The sequence below is a fragment of the Chiloscyllium punctatum genome, chromosome 49 (assembly GCF_047496795.1).
Source record: "Chiloscyllium punctatum isolate Juve2018m chromosome 49, sChiPun1.3, whole genome shotgun sequence".
Lineage (NCBI taxonomy): Eukaryota > Metazoa > Chordata > Chondrichthyes > Orectolobiformes > Hemiscylliidae > Chiloscyllium > Chiloscyllium punctatum.
Window position 1 is genome coordinate 50,359,363 of NC_092787.1, and position 18,407 is coordinate 50,377,769.

At 40.3% G+C, this 18,407-nt stretch overlaps 1 protein-coding gene across 6 annotated transcripts in view; it reads left to right on the forward strand.

Moving 5' to 3' along the window:
* Positions 1-18,407, forward strand: part of brinp1 (bone morphogenetic protein/retinoic acid inducible neural-specific 1) — a 364,641-nt gene that overhangs the window by 169,324 nt on the left and 176,910 nt on the right. Inside the window, exons 1-2 of one of the 6 annotated variants that reach the window (XM_072566442.1) lie at positions 9,442-9,534; positions 11,848-12,581. The exons of 4 other annotated variants lie outside the window; for them this stretch is intronic. The gene's annotated coding sequence lies outside the window, so the exon portion shown is untranslated. Of the gene's footprint in view, positions 1-9,441; positions 9,535-11,847; positions 12,582-12,617; positions 13,977-18,407 lie in introns of those variants that run through there. One more of the 6 variants, XM_072566443.1, reaches the window with a different exon arrangement.

The following is an 18,407-nucleotide window of genomic DNA, read 5'->3' on the forward strand; positions in this document are numbered from 1 at the left end:
AGTTCCGGTTGGATTGCCATGCTTCTAGGATCTTGACTTGGATCCCATTTACCACCCCTGAGAGAAAGAACAGGAACTGACATCACCACAGGAAATGACATCACCAACCTAAGGAAACCTAAACATATCAATAAAAATCAGGCCATACCACCAGAGCTTCATCGGAGGCTCATTGATGATGTTACCTGGTATGGTGATGAAATGTCTGAAAACAAACTGTCCAGCTCAGCGAGCAAACCTACATTCAGAATTATCCAATTCTCTTTTGAACATTACTGTTGCACTTGCTTGAATTATCTTTTCATACTGTGCATTCTGTTGCATAAGATAGGTTCTGAAGGGATTAATGTTTTTATTACATTGGGTCTCCCCATTCTATTGATGTCTCACCAGTCTGTGGGTAGAGACCGGGAGTTCTTCTCCACCCTTCGAAGGAAACTAGCTGCAATGTTATTTGATGTGGTCAGTGATTTTGAAAGGTTCTATACAGCTGCAAGTCTTGAAATTATGTTACATCTGTGCCATCTCTCTAAGGACTGAGTAATTGTGCCTGACCAAATTAGGTTGTACTTATTACTATTATGCAATGAACCTTTTTTATTGTCTAAGAACAATGCTTCTTGTGGCAAAATGCCATGAGTTGCCAGGAGTGGTCTTCTGGGAAAATGTGTCACATATAAAGAATCATAATTAGCTTTGACAAGGACGATCCATGTACCTAATTTTGATGTTTTAATTTGAAACCAATTATTATTGCCCAGTTAGTTGGATTGGAAGGTTTAAATTCAACAACTGTGACTCTTATGTGCTTTTGACAGCACAAACCCTAAACTGATGAACAAATTGACTGTAAGTGAATAGGATTTGGAGAGGCATGTTATGAAGAGGAAGACTACATTGATAAATTTGGTTTTAGGACACTGCCAAATTATTCAGGTTCCTCGACATCAATGAAGGGCTTAAATATTATGCTTAAGGAAACTGATTTGGAGTCAGTTTAGAAGTAAAGGTTAGGCACCACATTACAGCTGTAGATTTGTGGCCGTATAAAATGTTTCATAGCAGAAACAAGTCCTGCAACTCATTCAGTTTGTTCTGGTTGTTTTCACAAAACTGATAAGGAAAGAAATAACATCTTAAATAAAGGGGCAACTCAAGTAGAAAAACAGCAAGACCTTGCAATCTGAGCTCGCTGTTTTACTCACTCCTTGTACCCTTGAATGTAACATATTTTAAAAACTTGCAGCTGCATAGAATCTTTCAACATCACTGGCCTCAACAAATAACATTGTAGCCAAGTTCTGTTGAAGTATAGTTGCCAATATAATGTTGGACCAAGGTAGCCACCACGCAAAATGCTACTGTCACAACTGGCAATATATTAATGATCAAATAATCTGTTTTCGCAATGTTGAAAGGGGGAAAAATAATGGCCCGGACATGGAGGATAATTTCCTGGCCAATGTTTGACCAATTGCCCTGAGAACTGTTACATCCACTTGAGAGGATAGTTGGGGTCTTGTTTTAAATTTCATACATTAGACAGGTACCTCTGGAAATGCAGCATTTGCTCAGCACTGCACTGGTGGTGGCCTTGATTTTGTGGCTATGTGCTGAGGTGGGCTTGAGCCCCATAGGACTGTGGCTCAAAGGCAAGTGTTGCATTTGATTTAACTGTTTGATTAATCGTACGCATCTCATATAAATAGAAGTGACTAGTTGCCCGAACCCAGCAATGTTCCTTCTGTAACTTTAAGAATTTCGGCAGAGTGATGGAAATTGTGATGGACTAACTTTATTTTTGAGGAGAGGTATAATTCTCATTTTTAAAATTTCATTCTTGGGAGACGGGTGTCGTGTTGCTCATCCTTAATTGCCCCATGACAAAAAGATGGTGAACTGTCTTTTTGAGCACTGCAGTTCAGGTAGTGTAGGTTCACCCAGTGGGAGTTTCAGGATTTTGAGGCAGTAACAGTGAAGGAATGGCATTATAGTTTCAAGTCAGGATAGTGATTGTCTTGGAGGGGAGCTTGCTTCTAGTGGTATTCCCATGTGTCTGCTGCTCATGTCCTTCTAGGTGTAGAGGTCATAGAGCTGCACAGCACAGAGCCAACCCTTCGGTCTAACCCATCCATGCCAACCAAAGATCCTAAATTAATCTAGTCCCATTTGCCAGCATTTGGACCATCTCCTTCCAAACCCTTCTGATTCATATACCCATCCAGATCCCTCTTAAATGTTGTAAATGTACCAGCTTCCACCACCTCCTCTGGCAGCTCATTCCATACACGCACCATCCTCTGAGTGGAGAAAGTTGCCCCTCAGTTCCTGTTTAAATCTTTCCCCTCTAACCTTAAACCTATGCCCTCTAATTTTGGACTCCCTACTCTTGGTGATTCATGCTATTCATGCCTCTCATGATTTTATAAACTTCAGTAAGATCACCCACCAGCCTATGATGCTCCACAGAAAACAGTCCCAACCTACTCAGCCTCTCCCTATAACTCAAATGTGCCAACCCTGGCGACATCCTTATAAATCTTTTCTGAACCCTTTCAGGTTTCGCAACATCTTTCCTATAGCAGGGAGACCAGAATTGACCAATTGCCTAACCAATGTCTGTCCAGCCACAACATAATCTCCCAAATCATAGGTTTGAAAACCTATGGGTAAGCACAGTGGTTAGTATTGCTGCCTCACAACACCAAGAACCTGGGTTTGATACCAACCTCACGCAAAGAATGGAATTTTCATGTTCTCCCCATGTCTGTGTGGGATTCCTTTGGGTGCTCTGGTTTCCTCTAACAGTCCAAAGATAGTTAGGTAGATTTGGTCATGCTAAATTGCCCACAGTGTTCAGGGATTTGCAGGCTCGGTGGGATTAGCCATGGAAGATGCAGGGTCACAGGGATAGGGTCTGGGTTGGAATGGGATGTTCTACAGAGGGTCAGTCTGGACTTGATGGATCAAATGACCTGCTGCCACACTGTAGGGATTCTATGATTCCATGAAAAGCATTGTTAGAATAGCCATGGTAAGTTGCTGCAGTGCATCCTCTGGATCGTTTGCATGTTGCCACTGTGTCCGTGGTGGAGAGAGTGAATGTCGATGGATGTAGTGCCCATCAGACAGATTGCTGTTGCCTGGTAGTTGTGCGGTGCAATTTCTACTTCCCACTTAACAGTCCATGTTGTCCAGGTTGTCTTGCTGCTTTGAGACATGGGCTGCTTCACTGAGGAGTTGTAAATGGAACTGAACACTGTGTGATTATCAATGAATTTCCCTACCTCTGATATTATGAAAGAGGGAGGTCTCTGATGAAATATCTGAAGATGGTTAGTCCTTGAGCCTGAGAATCTCCTGGTGTGTACGCTCTGGCTAAGATGATTCGCCTCTAGTGACCTCAGTTAACTTCCATTTCTGCTAGTCATTACTCCAGCCTCTGGAAAATCTCTCCGCTGATTCCCAATGACTCTAGTTTTACTCAAGCCTCACACGGTCAAGTGTTGCCTTGATGTCAAGAATTATCAGCTTCATTTCTTCTCTTGTGTTCAGCCCTTTAGACTATGTTTGGACCAAGGTTTTAATGATGTTGTGAGTTGAGTGAGCTAGTCATTGTGCAGGTTGAGTAAGTGTTGCACGCACTGCCAATAATACTGCGCAACCCTTTGCTTTTTGACAGAGTGTAGACTAATGAGGCAGTAATTGGCCAAGATGGATATGCCCTTCATTTTTCTTTGTTGGGCAGGGCACAGCTGGGTGATTGGCTACATTGCCATGCCAGTGTTCTAACTGTTGGAATAGCTTGGCTAGGGCCTAACAGAGAATTAATGTACCTATGAAGTCAGGTTGTTGTGGGGATATAATGGGGTGGAATTCAGCAATGACTGAGAAACAAAATAAATATGAAAAGGTTGAATGATTGCCCAAGTGGGCTGTAATTTTCTGGCAAGGTGATTAATTGCATTGCAATTTGTTTGAAGATTACTGTCTGACTAAGAGGATTGCAGAAGGTGCTGCCGAAGTATTGAGAGAAAGCATTGGACAGCTGTACAGAAGTGATATATTTTGCTAAGTTATATATAGACTTTAAATACATATCTCTTCTGTGACTATGGCTGTTGATTGAAAGGATAAGGGCTGAAACTCTTAAAGCTGTTTCAGCACCGCCAATCAGTAGCCAAAGGCTGAAACTACAAATAGACTCAAAACATTCTTTTCCCACTGTTCATTCTCAATATATTATGTAGAATCAGGTGTTTAAGCAGCTAATGTTACATGACATTAATATTAGAAAAACTTTTCATGATGTCTCAGGTACTGCAGTTAAATGTTGACAGGTTTATAATGAGTTATGTCACTGGCAAGTACCAACATGAGTTATGGAAATAAAAAGTTGTGATCTGCTTACCAGTTTTAAAATGTAATACTTAATACACAGATAACTGAGGAAAAAACATTCTTAATCTCGATCTAGTTCAGCAAAACTTCCATTAACCACTTATTTTTGTGCCTATATTTTTCTGAATTCGACATGCTATTCGATTTGCCTTGTATACATTTGATTGTAGATCAGCAAACAGTGCAAGTTTCAAAAGCCAGTGAATCTAGATTAGCATGTATACTATTGTTACTCTGGGCAGGACAGTGGCTCAGTAGTTAGCACTGCTGCCTCACAGTGCCAGGGACTCGGGACCCGAGATTCTACCCTCGGATGACTGTCCCTCTATCGGCATGGGGTTTCCTCTGGGTGCTCTGGTTTCCTCCCACAGTCCAAAAATGTGCAGGTTAGGTGGATTAGAACTGTACAACACAAGAATTGGACCTTTGGCCCGTGCTAAATTGTCCATAGTGTCCAGGGATGTACAAGGTAGGTGGATTAGTCAGGGATAGAGTGATTGGGGTGGGGGGGGGGGGTTATCTGGTGCAATGCTTTTCAGATGGTCAGTGTGAACACGACGGAACAAATGGACTGCTTTCATACTATGATTGGATTAGTGGTGCTGGAAGAGCACAGCAGTTCAGGCAGCATCCAACGAGCAGCGAAATCAACGCCACTAATCCAGTATTTGATTTTCAGCGTCTGCAGTCATTGTTTTTACCTTGCTTTCATACTATACAGATTCTATGATTCCTTTCACACAAGTTCGTTGGCCATCGTTGTGTCTACTATACCATCCAGCCTAAGACTCTCACTCATGATTGTAATGAAGTCAGCCAGGTGGACCTCGTAGAAGATAAGTTCCCTGATTGGGGCTGTTAGTCTGGTCCAATCAGGAAGCCCTGGTTGACAGATATAAACAGGAGTGTTCGGCCCGGGTGTCCTTGGAGAAGGAGCACGCGGGTGTCCACTGACACCCTGGAGTTGTGACTGGCCACTTGAGTGTTTCCTTCCCAAAAAAAAAAAAAAAAAAAGAAATAAACAGGAGTGGCGGCCCGGGTGTCCTTGGAGAAGGAGCACGCGGGTGTCCACTGACACCCTGGAGTTGTGACTGGCCACTTGAGTGTTTCCTTCCCTTCGGGAGAGATTGGACCATTCCTGTGACCGTGCGAGGACTGTTCCTGTTGCTGCTTGGGGCCTGCCTCCCTGCTGCTGCCTGGGACTTTGGAGAGGCCTGCCTCTGCTGCTGCTGCCTGAGGCCTGCCTCTGCCTTCGCTGCCTGGGACTCGCCTTGGGGCCCCTCCCCAGGGCCTCCACCACCACAAAAAGAAAAAAAAAAAAAAAAAAAATTAACAGGAGATTATTGGGTGTGGGCGAAAAAAAAAAAAAAAAAAAAAAATAAACAGGAGTGTTCGGCCCGGGTGTCCTTGGAGAAGGAGCACGCGGGTGTCCACTGACACCCTGGAGTTGTGACTGGCCACTTGAGTGTTTCCTTCCCAAAAAAAAAAAAAAAAAAAGAAATAAACAGGAGTGGCGGCCCGGGTGTCCTTGGAGAAGGAGCACGCGGGTGTCCACTGACACCCTGGAGTTGTGACTGGCCACTTGAGTGTAAAAAAAAAAAAAAAAAAAAAAAAAAAAAAAAAAAAAAAAAAAACAGGAGTGGCGGCCCGGGTGTCCTTGGAGAAGGAGCACGCGGTGTCCACCAACACCCTGGAGTTGTGACTGGCCACTTGAAAAAAAAAATATATATAAACAGGAAAAAAAGAAAAGAAAAAAAAAAATAACCAGGAGATTTGAAAGAAAAAAAAAAAAAAAAAAAAAAAAAGAAATAAACAGGAGTGTTCGGCCCGGGTGTCCTTGGAGAAGGAGCACGCGGGTGTCCACTGACACCCTGGAGTTGTGACTGGCCACTTGTGTGTTTCCTTCCCTTTGGAGAAAAATAAAATAAAATAAACAGGAGTGTTCCGGGTGTCCTTGGAGAAGGAGCACGCGGTGTCCACCAACACCCTGGAGTTGTGACTGGCCAAAAAAAAAAGAAAAAAAAAAGAAAAAACAAAAAAACTAAATAGGAGATTCGGCCCGGGTGTCCTTGGAGAAGGAGCACGCGGTGTCCACCAACACCCTGGAGTTGTGACTGGCCACTTGAGTGTTTCAAAAAAAAAGAGAAAGAAAAAAAAAATAAATAAAAAATAAACAGGAGTGTTCCGGGTGTCCTTGGAGAAGGAGCACGCGGTGTCCACCAACACCCTGGAGTTGTGACTGGCCACTTTAAAAAAAAACAGGAGATTCAGAATCTCCGTTCTTCGGTGACTGAATCGAACTGGCTGGCTGCACATGTAAATAAAGGATGACTTTGTGACAGGATACTGGTCTCTGCGCAATTATTTCATCTGACTCACTATTGAGCAAGATCTACTGTGGAACTTAACTCCTTATTTGTGCCAGCTCAGCATAGCATAGCTGTTAACTCCCTGACATTTCAAAAATCTATTTAGCTCCTCTTCACATACTTTCAGTGATTTAGCCTCTTTAAAAAAAAATTAAAAAAAAATAAACAGGAGTGACAGAGGTTCTGCTCACTGTGAATAAGCTATGTCAGTGCCAAGGATTCAGAGTCCAAGTACAAATAAAGGCTAACTTAGTGACAGGATACTGGCCTCTGTCAAATTATTTCGCACACAAACTGTCTAACCTCTTTTTACAATGACTCCTGCTCCTATCATCTTCCGGATGTTCAGCTAACATATTTAAGTGACTCTGGAGCCTGCCGTGTTTTTTCACCTGTACTGTCATGTGCTAGGAATTTACTCCTGGTCTATAATTTATTAGAGTGCCAGTGGTGTTGCATTTCTAAATTCACAAACGTAACCACTTCACCTGATAACCTGCGCCCGCACAGGTTTGAACAAGACCACAGCAAAAGCAAGACTTCAATTGCATATCTTGTATCGGAGATTGTTATCCAAATTTATTAAAAGATGTGGTGCAAAGGCAGGCACTTACACTTGGGGTGTGTTCCTATTCTGATCTTCCTGTGCAGTGCTTTACAGCTAATTAAATATTGTTAAAGTGAAGTCAAGTTATAATGAGAAAAATAATTACATTTGCACAACACCTTTCAGGACATCAGAAAGCGCATCACAGTCAATGCTGTACAAATGTAGATACTGCCATAATGTAAGAAATACAACTCTTAATTTGCATGCAGCCAGTTCCTATAAATAATAAAGAAAATGTAATGATGCAATATAGTTTATATAAATATGAAGTGTCACATTTTGGTCAGAAGGGCAAAGGCAGGGCTAACACAGTTAATGGTAGGGCCCTGGGTTGAGTAGGGATTCAGGTAAATAATTCCTTCCAAGTTAGTCACAGGTAGACGGGCTGGTGAAGAAGACGTTTTGCACACTTGTCTTCATTGGTCAGACTACTGAGTGTAGGAGTTGGGACGTCATGTTGCAGTTGTACAGGACGTTGGCGAGGCCCCTTTTGGAATACTATGTAAAATTCTGGTTTCCCTGCTAAACGAAAGATGTTATTAAATTCGAAAGGATGCAGAAGACATTTACAAGGATATTATTGGACCTGGAGGGTTTGTGTCGTATGGAGAGATTGGATAAGCTGGGACTTTTTTCCTGGAGAATGGAAGATTGCGATTTTAAAAATCATGAGGGGCATAGATAAGATGAATAGCAATGGTCTTTTCCTGAGGGTGGGGAGTTCAAAACTCGAGGGAATTGTTTTAAGATGAGAGACAATAGATTTAGAAAGGACCTTTCTCACAGAGGGTGTTTGTATGTGGAATAAACTGCCAGGGGAAGAAGTAAATGCAGGTACAGTTACAACATATAAAATACATCGGACAGGTACATGAATGGGCCAAATACAGACAAATGGGACTAGTTTAGTTTGGGAAACCTGGGTTGACATGGACAAAGGCTGTGTTTCTGTTCTGTATGACTCTGTGACTCTATCTGTTTTTGGTGTAGGCTTTAACGCAGGAAAGATGACAGCCGGTTTGTAACCAGCCAGTCACGCGACAGAAATGAGATGATTGGCTCTTTGTGGCTTCACTCTTTTGTTGATTTCTGCCTTTGTAAGGTTTCTCGATTTGGTAGGACCGTCATGACAGGTATTTTATTTATGCAATACCTTCAGATGTTCTGCCAAGAAAAAGTGGGAGGTTGTTTAAAATATTCAGACTCCAAGCCACAACTCAGTGCATAATTAGTCTGAACACAGGCACGAACACAGCATGGTTAGATTTCACATCTGTAAGGTTTGTCTTCTCTCTCCATCATTTATGAGCCAGGAATTTCAATTTTTCAAACTGTGCTTGCATTATGTGACTTTCTGAAATTATTTGTAAGTGTAGTGACACTGTTCTAAAGATCATATTTTTCTATGTTTTAGATTGTGGACTGAAATGGGAACTTTGAAAAAAGTTTTGAATGCATGTAACTTGACCCTCATTTTGTGTGTTATATACCGTGCTGCTGTTTCAAGTGATAGAATAGAGTGTGCAGATGTGCTAGAACAAAGGGCTGTATACAAATCGAGATTTAGCTTGCAACAAGTAGCTGATTGGTGGCACAGGGTGGCACAGTGCCTCAGTGGTTAGCACTGCTGCCTCATAGCACCAGGAACCCAGATTTGATTCCTGCCTCAAGTGACTGTCCGTGTGGAGTTTGCACATTCTCCCCGTATCTACGTGGATTTCCTCTGGGTACTCCAGTTTCCTCCCACAATCCAAAGATTTGCAGATTAGGTGAATTGACTGTGCTAAATTGCCCATAGTGTTCATGGATGTGTCAGTAAGGTGCATTAGTCAGGGTAAATGTAGGGGCATTTGTTATTCTTCAGCGGGTTGGTGTGAACTTGCTGGGCCAAAGTGACTGTTTCCACACTAAGGATTCTATGATTCTATGATTCTATGATCTGTGGACAAGTAACCAGTTGTTGATGACAAGGCTATTCTACCTGTCAACAACTGTGTGATTGATACTCAGGTAGCTGAACAGCTTGGGGCTGCGAACAAAGTAGGGAGAGGCTCTCTTGCTGTTTCTGTTTTCTGCAGTAAGAAATATTTTAATCCTGAAGAAAACCAGTTTATATTTCCTTCAGTGAATGCTTTAAGATATGACTTTTAAGTGGTAAGTCAGAGATATTTTATATGTGTGAAACTAGTCATCTTCTGCCTCCTTCAAACAAGTTAAAGCATCCAGAGAAAGAACATTGTGAAGCACTATTCTTATCAGCATAAAAGTCATCTGGAACTAATGAACTACATTGCTAGTTTTGCCCTGTGCCTATATCACCCGTTTTTTTCCTGTGTGTGTAAGGGCAAGTTTATCAGGGAATTACAGCTTTAATTATTAGAATTATATGCTGACAGTTCTCCTAACTATTTGCCTGTAGCTAGAGTCTATTTATTTGTAATAAACAGTAATTCTTCTTTAGTATAGAAATATAATCCATACTTTTTGTTAATCTGGTTCTAAAAGACAGATTAATTGAGCAATTCTGCATACTTGTCAAAATCTTTAACTTTTGGGACGACTCTGAGTAGCAACCCTTGTTTTATAGTGTGTTAAGCCAGTGAGATTTTTCTACTGGAGTGTAGGAGATTGAGAGGTGACCTTATAGAAATTTATAAAATCATAAAGGGCAAAAGTAAGGTGAATAGCAAAGGTCTTTTCTCTCAGGAGGCAGAGTTCAAAATTAGTGGGCATACTTTTAACGTGACAAGAGAAAGATTTAAAAAGAATATGAGGGATAGCCATTTTACACAGAGAATGGTTAGTGTGTGGAACGAACTGCCAGCAAAAGTGATGGATGCAGGAACAGTTACAACATTTAAAAGACATTTGGATAAGTATATGAATAGGAAAGGTTTGGAGGGATATGAGCCAACACAGGCAAGTCAGACTGGTTTACTTTGGGAATATGGTCAGTGTGGACTGGTTGGACTAAGGGTCTGTTTCCATACTGTATGAGTTTATTATGATTAAAAATGTATGTTCTTAGACAGGAATGTTCTTGATAATTTTCGATCATCTAAAAGAGCAAATAATCAAGTGTATAACAGTGTCCAATGTCCATGCAATAAAGTAGAACAAAGTGTGACCGAGATAACAGTGAAGTGTAACCTGAATTTACATTGCTGTGAGATTGGCTTAAGTGCACATTTTACTCTATATAAGATATTAAAAATAATGTATTTACGTCTTCAATGTGGAAAGACATCTTGAGGTGTTTCACAGGGGTATCAAGTATAAACTTCAAGGTAAAGAAAGAAAGATCAGGAAGTTCAGTCAAAAGTGTGTTCAAAGAAATGGCTTTTAAAGAGAATCTCCAGGATGGGAGGAGATGAAGAAATTTAGGGAAGGAGGTCAGTCATCCAAGCAGCAGAGCTAAGGTACCTGATGGGGCAAAGGTTGGGGCTGATGGTGAAGTGGGAAAAAAAATGCAAAAGAAAAGCTGATGTCTTAGGAATAGCAAGATCAGTACAGGCCAAGAAGACAAGTATAGCATTGGAGGATAATATAGGGACAGGGAATGGAAATGTCTTTGTTGAATTTAAACAGAGTATTTTTTTTTAAATTTGAGTTGTTAGGAGGGAAGACATTATTCAAAACATCAAATATTAGGGGAATGGATGATCAAGACTTGGTGCGCGATTAGATGAGGCAACTACTTCTTACGTAGCCTGCTGCTAAAAGAGGCCAAAGGCTTCAAGACCATGCAATGATAAGGCAGAGAAATGACAGCAAAGAAAGAGTAAAGCTGATTGCACAAAGTTGTACATAAAGTTGTTTTATAGGAAAGCAAATCCACCGTAATGAGCAGTTGAATTCTGCCTGTTCTAAAGTAAACTGTGCAAAATGCTTCATTAGAAATTACTGCATATGTTTTGCTATGTTGTCTAACTGCAGCAGTTTTGATTTTCAGATAAAATGTGGCCAAGAAAATCACACACAGGTTAATTAAAGTTGTTTTTTTTTCTGATATCTAAATCGTTTCATGAGGGGATAATTCAGTAAAAATGACCTTCAAAAATGGTACCATCCGTTGTGGTTGATTTGACTCATTGACTTGTTGTATTTCTGATGAGGTTGAGTAGTGTAGTTTGAAGGCATTCATTTAATGATGTAAAATTCTGAAGTGCTGTTTAATTACCTAATTGGATTTCCAAATGTTGAAAAATAACTAGGTTTTGATTATTGACAAGTCTTGACTGGGTTGTGTTGTGAATATTTAAACGACGATGATATAGTTACAATGCAGTAGATATTTCCAAGCCATTTGAGCAAATGATCTAATCACACAGTTATTTGACCATTGACTGGACTTGTCAAGCAAATAGAATGATCTCAAGCCTGAATCCCCATAGCTGCCTGTTAGTATTCGGTTGTAAGATGTAAATGCATTGCTAATTTTTTAATGTTCAGTTTTTTAATTTTCAGTTGCAGAAAAGCAAAAGTGGGGAAAGACAAGGGGAGTGGTGAGCAATAAAAAAAAAACAGATGTACAGCTATTGAAGATGGCTGGATCATCTAACTTCCAGTGTACCATCTCTGCGCCTTCCTAAGAATGAGCCATGACAAATTGCCAGGGCATCATGGTCAATGCTCCCAGTAATGCATAAGAGAAGCAGTTATCCCAGGAACAGCTGGAATGTCCTCCCGACCAGCACTGTGGGGGTACCCAAGCTACAAAGACTGAAGCGGTTCAAGTAAGCCACTTACCCATCACCGTCTCAAATTTGGGATGAGCAATAAGTGCTGGTGAAGTGACTGATGCCCTGTCTGGAGAATGAATAAATTATTTTCACAAGAGGATGAAGGCAACTATGACCTTACATGAACACTAAAAACAGAAGACTTTTGAGAGATTTGCCTAAGGTGCCCAGTTACAAGTTATTAAAGGAATCTGTGACCTCAATTGCAATGAGCTCAATTCTTCTATTTTTTTCAAGCTGCAGTGGTCATTACATTTATACTTCAGCCTTATAAACATTAAACATTAAATAAACAGAACAATAATGAATTGACAGGAAACTGTGGAAGAAAAGGACTTGCGTTTAGAGAACCTTCTCATAACATTCTAAAGCCGATGAAGTCCAGTCACTCGAATAAAAGCAAAATGCTATGGATGCTGGAAATCTGAAACCGAAAGTGCTGGAGAAACATCATCTGTGGTAAGAGAAACAAAGTTAACTTTTTGCATCCATGACGACTTTTCTTCTTCAGAAGAATTACAATCACTGTTGGAATTTTGGAAGAAACGGCAGTTAGTTTGCATAGTGCAAGTTTTTACAAGCTGCAATGTGATGTTCTGTTTTAGTGATGCTGCTCAGTTTGACAATGCATCTGAAAGACAGCATAGGCAAGAGGGGAACACTGTCTTAGCTTTACATTGAAGCGTTGGCAGAGATTTTGGGTTCAAGCCATTGGACTAGGTCCTTGAACCCACACCCTTCAAACTCTCACAGACACGATTGCCACCACTACGCCACAGCTAACACTGTGGAAATTTTTTGGATTGGATTTTGAGAGATCTTATCATTTGACCTGTTTGTCAGCAAACTCTTACGGAATACTAGTTCAGCCTCTGTTGAAGTGTTGTGCCCAGTTTGGGATAGCACCCCTTTGGAAAGACATGAATGTATTACAGATGGTGCGCAAAAGATTGAATCTTTCCTGGAATGGGGAGCCTCAGTAATAGTTTTAGGAAGGTGGGACTGTTTTCCTTGAAAGTTTAGAGGAGATTTGGTAGAGCTATTCAAAATCAGGAGGTATCTCTCCAAAGTAGTTAGGGAACGAAGTATTGCCATTGATTGAAGGATAGAACAAGATATCAGTACCATTAAGATCATTGACAGAGGAAGCATTGGAAACAAGAGACACTCTTTCATGTGGTAAGTGGTTGGGATCTGATTTACCCTGTTTGACAGTGTGGTGTAGGCAACTTTAATCAAGGCATTCAAGACAATATTGGATTACTATATACAATAGAAGAATGTTCAGGGCTATGGTGAGAAATGCAGGGGACTAACACTCAAATTATTCCTTCAAAGAGCCATCACAAGCACAAAGGGCCAAATGGTTTGCTTCTGTGGTATAGATTTTGACCAAAGCTATGCAAGGGTTGCTGGCATATTCTCTGAAACTGGGGAGTTCCCAGCAAAGGTACCTGATGACAATGAAAATGGGTTATTCGTCCATCTGTGAGTTGTTTTCTTTTTGTCACAGCCATGCCACATTTAAATTTCAAATACCATCCCACTTTGTGTATCGTTATGCAAGTCAGATATTCCTGGGTGAACGTAGTGACAGATGAGCAGCTGCTAGGCTGGATTCCTGATGGCTCACGACTTTGAAAACTCTTCTGACGATGCAAGTAAATCTTATTCAGAATCCTGCTGATAAAATCTATGAAATTTGCTTGGAATCACAGCAGTTGAATTTTTTTTTCTTCCTTTAAGGCTTGCAGCTGGCACGAATCTATAAAGGGCTCCGGTCTTTCAGTCTCTTGTGTATTCCATTGGCTGTCTTGGCTAGGCATGAAGATTTCTAAAGAAGAATCCCCATGTGTAAGTCAAATAACAGTCTCTGGAATTAATGTGACCACAGCTGCTTCTTAGTTGGTGAGATACTGTCCCAATGGAGTCTGACTCTTAGTTAGGGAAAGTTGTTGGCATCAAATGGATGGACATGCTTTACGTCACTGAATTTGGAAACACAGTGAGGAGCGTTCAATGGTATGAACATTCAATTCTGATTACTTTAAAGGAACTTAACTGGGAATTTCCTGATACCATTCATTCTCTCAGTTAGAAGCATTCTTAATTCTGGGTCATAAGATTATTGGTTAAAAGCCTTCTGCAGGATCTGAGCCTCCAAATCAAAGCCAACATTTTGATGCAGTACTGAGGGAGTGCGACACTGCTGGAGGTCATGTCTTGTTAGAACGCTCACTGCTTTTCTTTATTTTTTAATATTTTATGGTTGAATATGTGAGCTGAGAGCCGAAGATAACCTTTGGATTGTAAACAGCAATTTTTTAAAGATAGAGAGAAAACAAGCAATATTTGTTTATAGGACCTGGTTGAGCAGTTTATTGCAGGTTGATTTTTGTTCAAAGAGCACTACAGGTGTGTTAGCTCTTCAGTATTAGCAGATGTTTGGATGTGTTACGAGATATGCCTTTAAGAAAGATTTGTTCTGTCTTGTTTCCTTTGAAACCTGGAGACGAGGTGTCTTCTCTGAGCCCAGCTAGCTTTGTTTTTTTTTTAGAGGTTGGAACAATAGAAGCAGCATGAAGGGGTGGAGTCAAGTTCCCACAGAAACACAATTTTAGTATTAGCTTTCAGTAGTTGCTGGGATCTTGAAGCCTGGATGTGGAAGCTCTTATTCCTCTCTCTTACAGCTAAAAGCTAGGGTTCTCTTCCTGCTGCTAGAATTACATATTAAACAATCTGTTTTATTGAATTTGCTTTTAGCAAGGGTGTGATTATGGGATGTTACTATATTGAAACAGTTGCTATTTAGTAGTTAACTAATTTATTATTCTATTAAGTTTTCCAATAGAGTTGTTATTTTAATTCTTCTTTGTTTGGTCTGTATTTTAACTGTAGTGTAAGAATAAAACATGTTTTGCTTCAAACCTGGAGGTTTCACCATCAAACTGCACAGAAACGCAACACTTACACTTGTCTTTAAAAAAAAATAAGAAAATGTTGGGGTATGGGTTATTTTCTTAATATATTTTGAGGGTGTTTGGTATGGTCCATAACGGATGTTAATGGAAGCATCACACAGAATCCAGTAGGTAAAAACAATAACTGCAGATGCTGGAAACCAGATTCTGGATTAGTGGTGCTGGAAGAGCACAGCAGTTCAGGCAGCATCCAAGTAGCTTCGAAATCGACGTTTCGGGCATAGGCCCTTCATCAGGAAGACACAGAATCCAGTGCCAACCAATCTATCAAAGACAACATGGAAAGAACCAAAAAGAGGAACCAAAGTTTGAACTGTGTCTTTTGATTAGAAGGTTGTAGCTGCCAAAGTTATAGGATGGACGTTTGTTTGCTCCATGGTTACTCCTCCTATTTTCAACATTTTGAAAGATTCCTGAATAGTGTATCAATTATAAGGATTAAATGAATATTCCTCAGAACCTAATGGAAGTTTTGCATTGACCAATGTCTTTAGAAATCAAACAGAATATAATCCCATGTGACTGTGATACTATGCATGATGTCAGCTGCTCCAGTGAACAGGCCACTTACATCTGTCTCATTTTTAAAAAGTTATCACTTAACTATGTTTGTCTATGTGTGAATAGCTGCTAGAATCAAAGAAGATTGATTTAAATCATATACATTAAATAGATTATTGTACTGTTTTAACTTTGCTCTGTTGAAGCTGCTGCATTAAAATAAATAGTTAATTATTTTATTTAAGCTATAATCTTGGTATCTGGTATCAATTGGTCACAAAATCTGCTTAGGAACCATTGGGGTCAATTTTGTGCATCATTGTTTTAATTTTAAATTGTTGCAAATACAGGGTTTGGGAGAGATGATTTGATTTGGCTATTTATGATTTTGTCGTAACAATCTTTCAGATAACATGGTAGAGCAAGGCCTCTTCTAACTTCTCAGGTGAATGTGAAAGATCCCATGGCAGTATTTGAAGAACTATAGTGAGTTTAGCCAATATTTATATTTTGGCAGTTGCAAAAGCAGATTACCTACTTATGTGTCACAATGAATTTTGTGGGAATTTGCAAACTGGCTGCTATATTACCTACATTGCAATAATGTCTTCACTTCTTCAAAAGTGATCTGTCTTAGTTTACAAGAACAAAAACAGAAGATGTTGGAAAAGCTCAGCAAGTCTGGCAGCATCTGCGAAAAGAAATCAAAATTCACATTTTGGGTCCGGTGACTCATCTTCTGAGGACCCAAAACGTTAACTCTGATTTCTCTTCACAGATGCTGCCAGACTCCCTCAGCTTCTCCAGCAATCTATGTTTTCATTTCTGATTTAAAGGGTTCTCAGTGCTTTTGGTTTTTATTTAATTTGCTATAAATTGCTTTGGGACTCTGGTGGATGTGCAATTCGCGATATAAATGCAAGTGTTTCTTCATGTTTTTGCGACTGAAACATTTTATATGAATTAACCACTGATCAAAAGATTGATGGCATGAAAATTATCAAAGTTTGCTTTCTGGTAACATTCTGAATTCAGAATTCAGCTGGTCCCCCACAATAGTGCATATTTATGCTGTGGCAGTGTATTAACAATGTTGAGTTGAGTCTGGAAGAGTGCTGTGTTGCATTTCACATTGACATTGCAATCTGCATTCATACTTCCTGTTCTCCACATGGCATTCTCAACTGTCAGTGATATCCACCCACTCATGAAGCATCCCAAGAACATTTTTTCTGATGAACTATCCTTATCAGTTCAAAACTCATTTGTTTCTCTGAATTTTCTTTCGTGAAGGCACTGACCTTCTCTAATATAGTTGCATTGTTTCAATTTACCATTGAATTCATCACCCAAGTTGCCATTCAGTATTGGCTTGGATGTGCTGCTGACCTATGTTGCAGTTCTGCTTAAGCCCTTCTCTTCTGTATTGATGTTCTTGCACAAGAGGGAGCAAATTACACTGCGTGGATGACAATGCATTGTTTTCAATGTAGACAGCATGCAAATTTAATGCTGGATACTATATCTGTTTCCAGTGCGATGTTGAGTGGCTGCGTGCTTTAGCAAGGATGCCAGGTTCATGTGAGTGTTACACTACTTAAAACTGGCCTGCGTTACCTTACACTGCACTATTTAAAAAGGTGGAGGTACATTCTGGCTGGAGAAAATATTGGAAATCTTTGTGGAAGGAAGCCAACTGTTTGAAGTCAATAGCTATCCATCAGCCAAACTGTAACCAGTGGACCATTAATGTGGAAGCTATAGGAAAACCAAAGATGTGTGGAAGGTGAGCAATGAAAGATTGTACATGGATGATTATGACTACAATTTGACATTATTCAGTTTGGATTGTAGTGTTTGTTTCATATTGGGTTTTTATTTTTAATTTGTGGTCAAGTGGACCCTGTGATAATATGAGGGCGATAAAGTGTGGGACTATTGCAGAATGGGGAAATTGGTTTTGTGGTTACTGCAATTTGATGAAGTGATTGTGGATAAACAAGCCAGAAAGTGGCTGTGTTAATTTCCTTCTCCAGCTGCTTAGCTGTGCATATCTGGCAGCACATTAAAATCTGTTAAGCAAACGCTGGAAGTACAAAGTAAAATGCTCTGTCGCTCTGTTTAGATGGAAGTAAAAATAAGCTGCCAACAAAAGATGTAGTGGTTATTAAATGTATAGAAAATTACTTCATAATAAAAAAAAGCTGGTGGCAAGGCATGTGCACTTGTGACACTGAGATTGTGCAGCTTGTAGCAGATCATCATGAATCATAACGTGTGCTGAATAATGCAACCCTCCTCCAGATTGGTCCAAACTGTGGAAGCTACTTCAGTATCTTAATGGCTTCCTTCAGCATTTTGCATTTCTTCCTTGTTCCCATGTTTACATGTCACACCAGATTCATAAGCCATGTTGCTAAAAGATAATCCTCATTGCCTTGTAGCCACTCTTTGGTTAAGATTTGTATCTGAAATCCAGATGATATTTCAACCTGTTAGATTGTGAAGACATCATGACTGGCTGGGCACCAACCTTGGTGCAATGACATGTACATTTGCACACAAGCTGAATGTTTAGAGTGAGGAATTCCTCTTGGTTGCAGTACATCATCAAAGTTGACTTGCTGCAGTCAATGGACAAGGGGCCTACAGCCACTGGTACCTCGCACAATGGAAAGGCCTGTGGTTCTTGCAAAGTTCTGTGCAAGTTCCACCAGCGTCGCTCCCTGGCAGCGCTGTTTGATTCAGAATGTCCATGATGCTGCATGTGCAACAGGGAATGAGCAACACTTGAGGTGTTGCA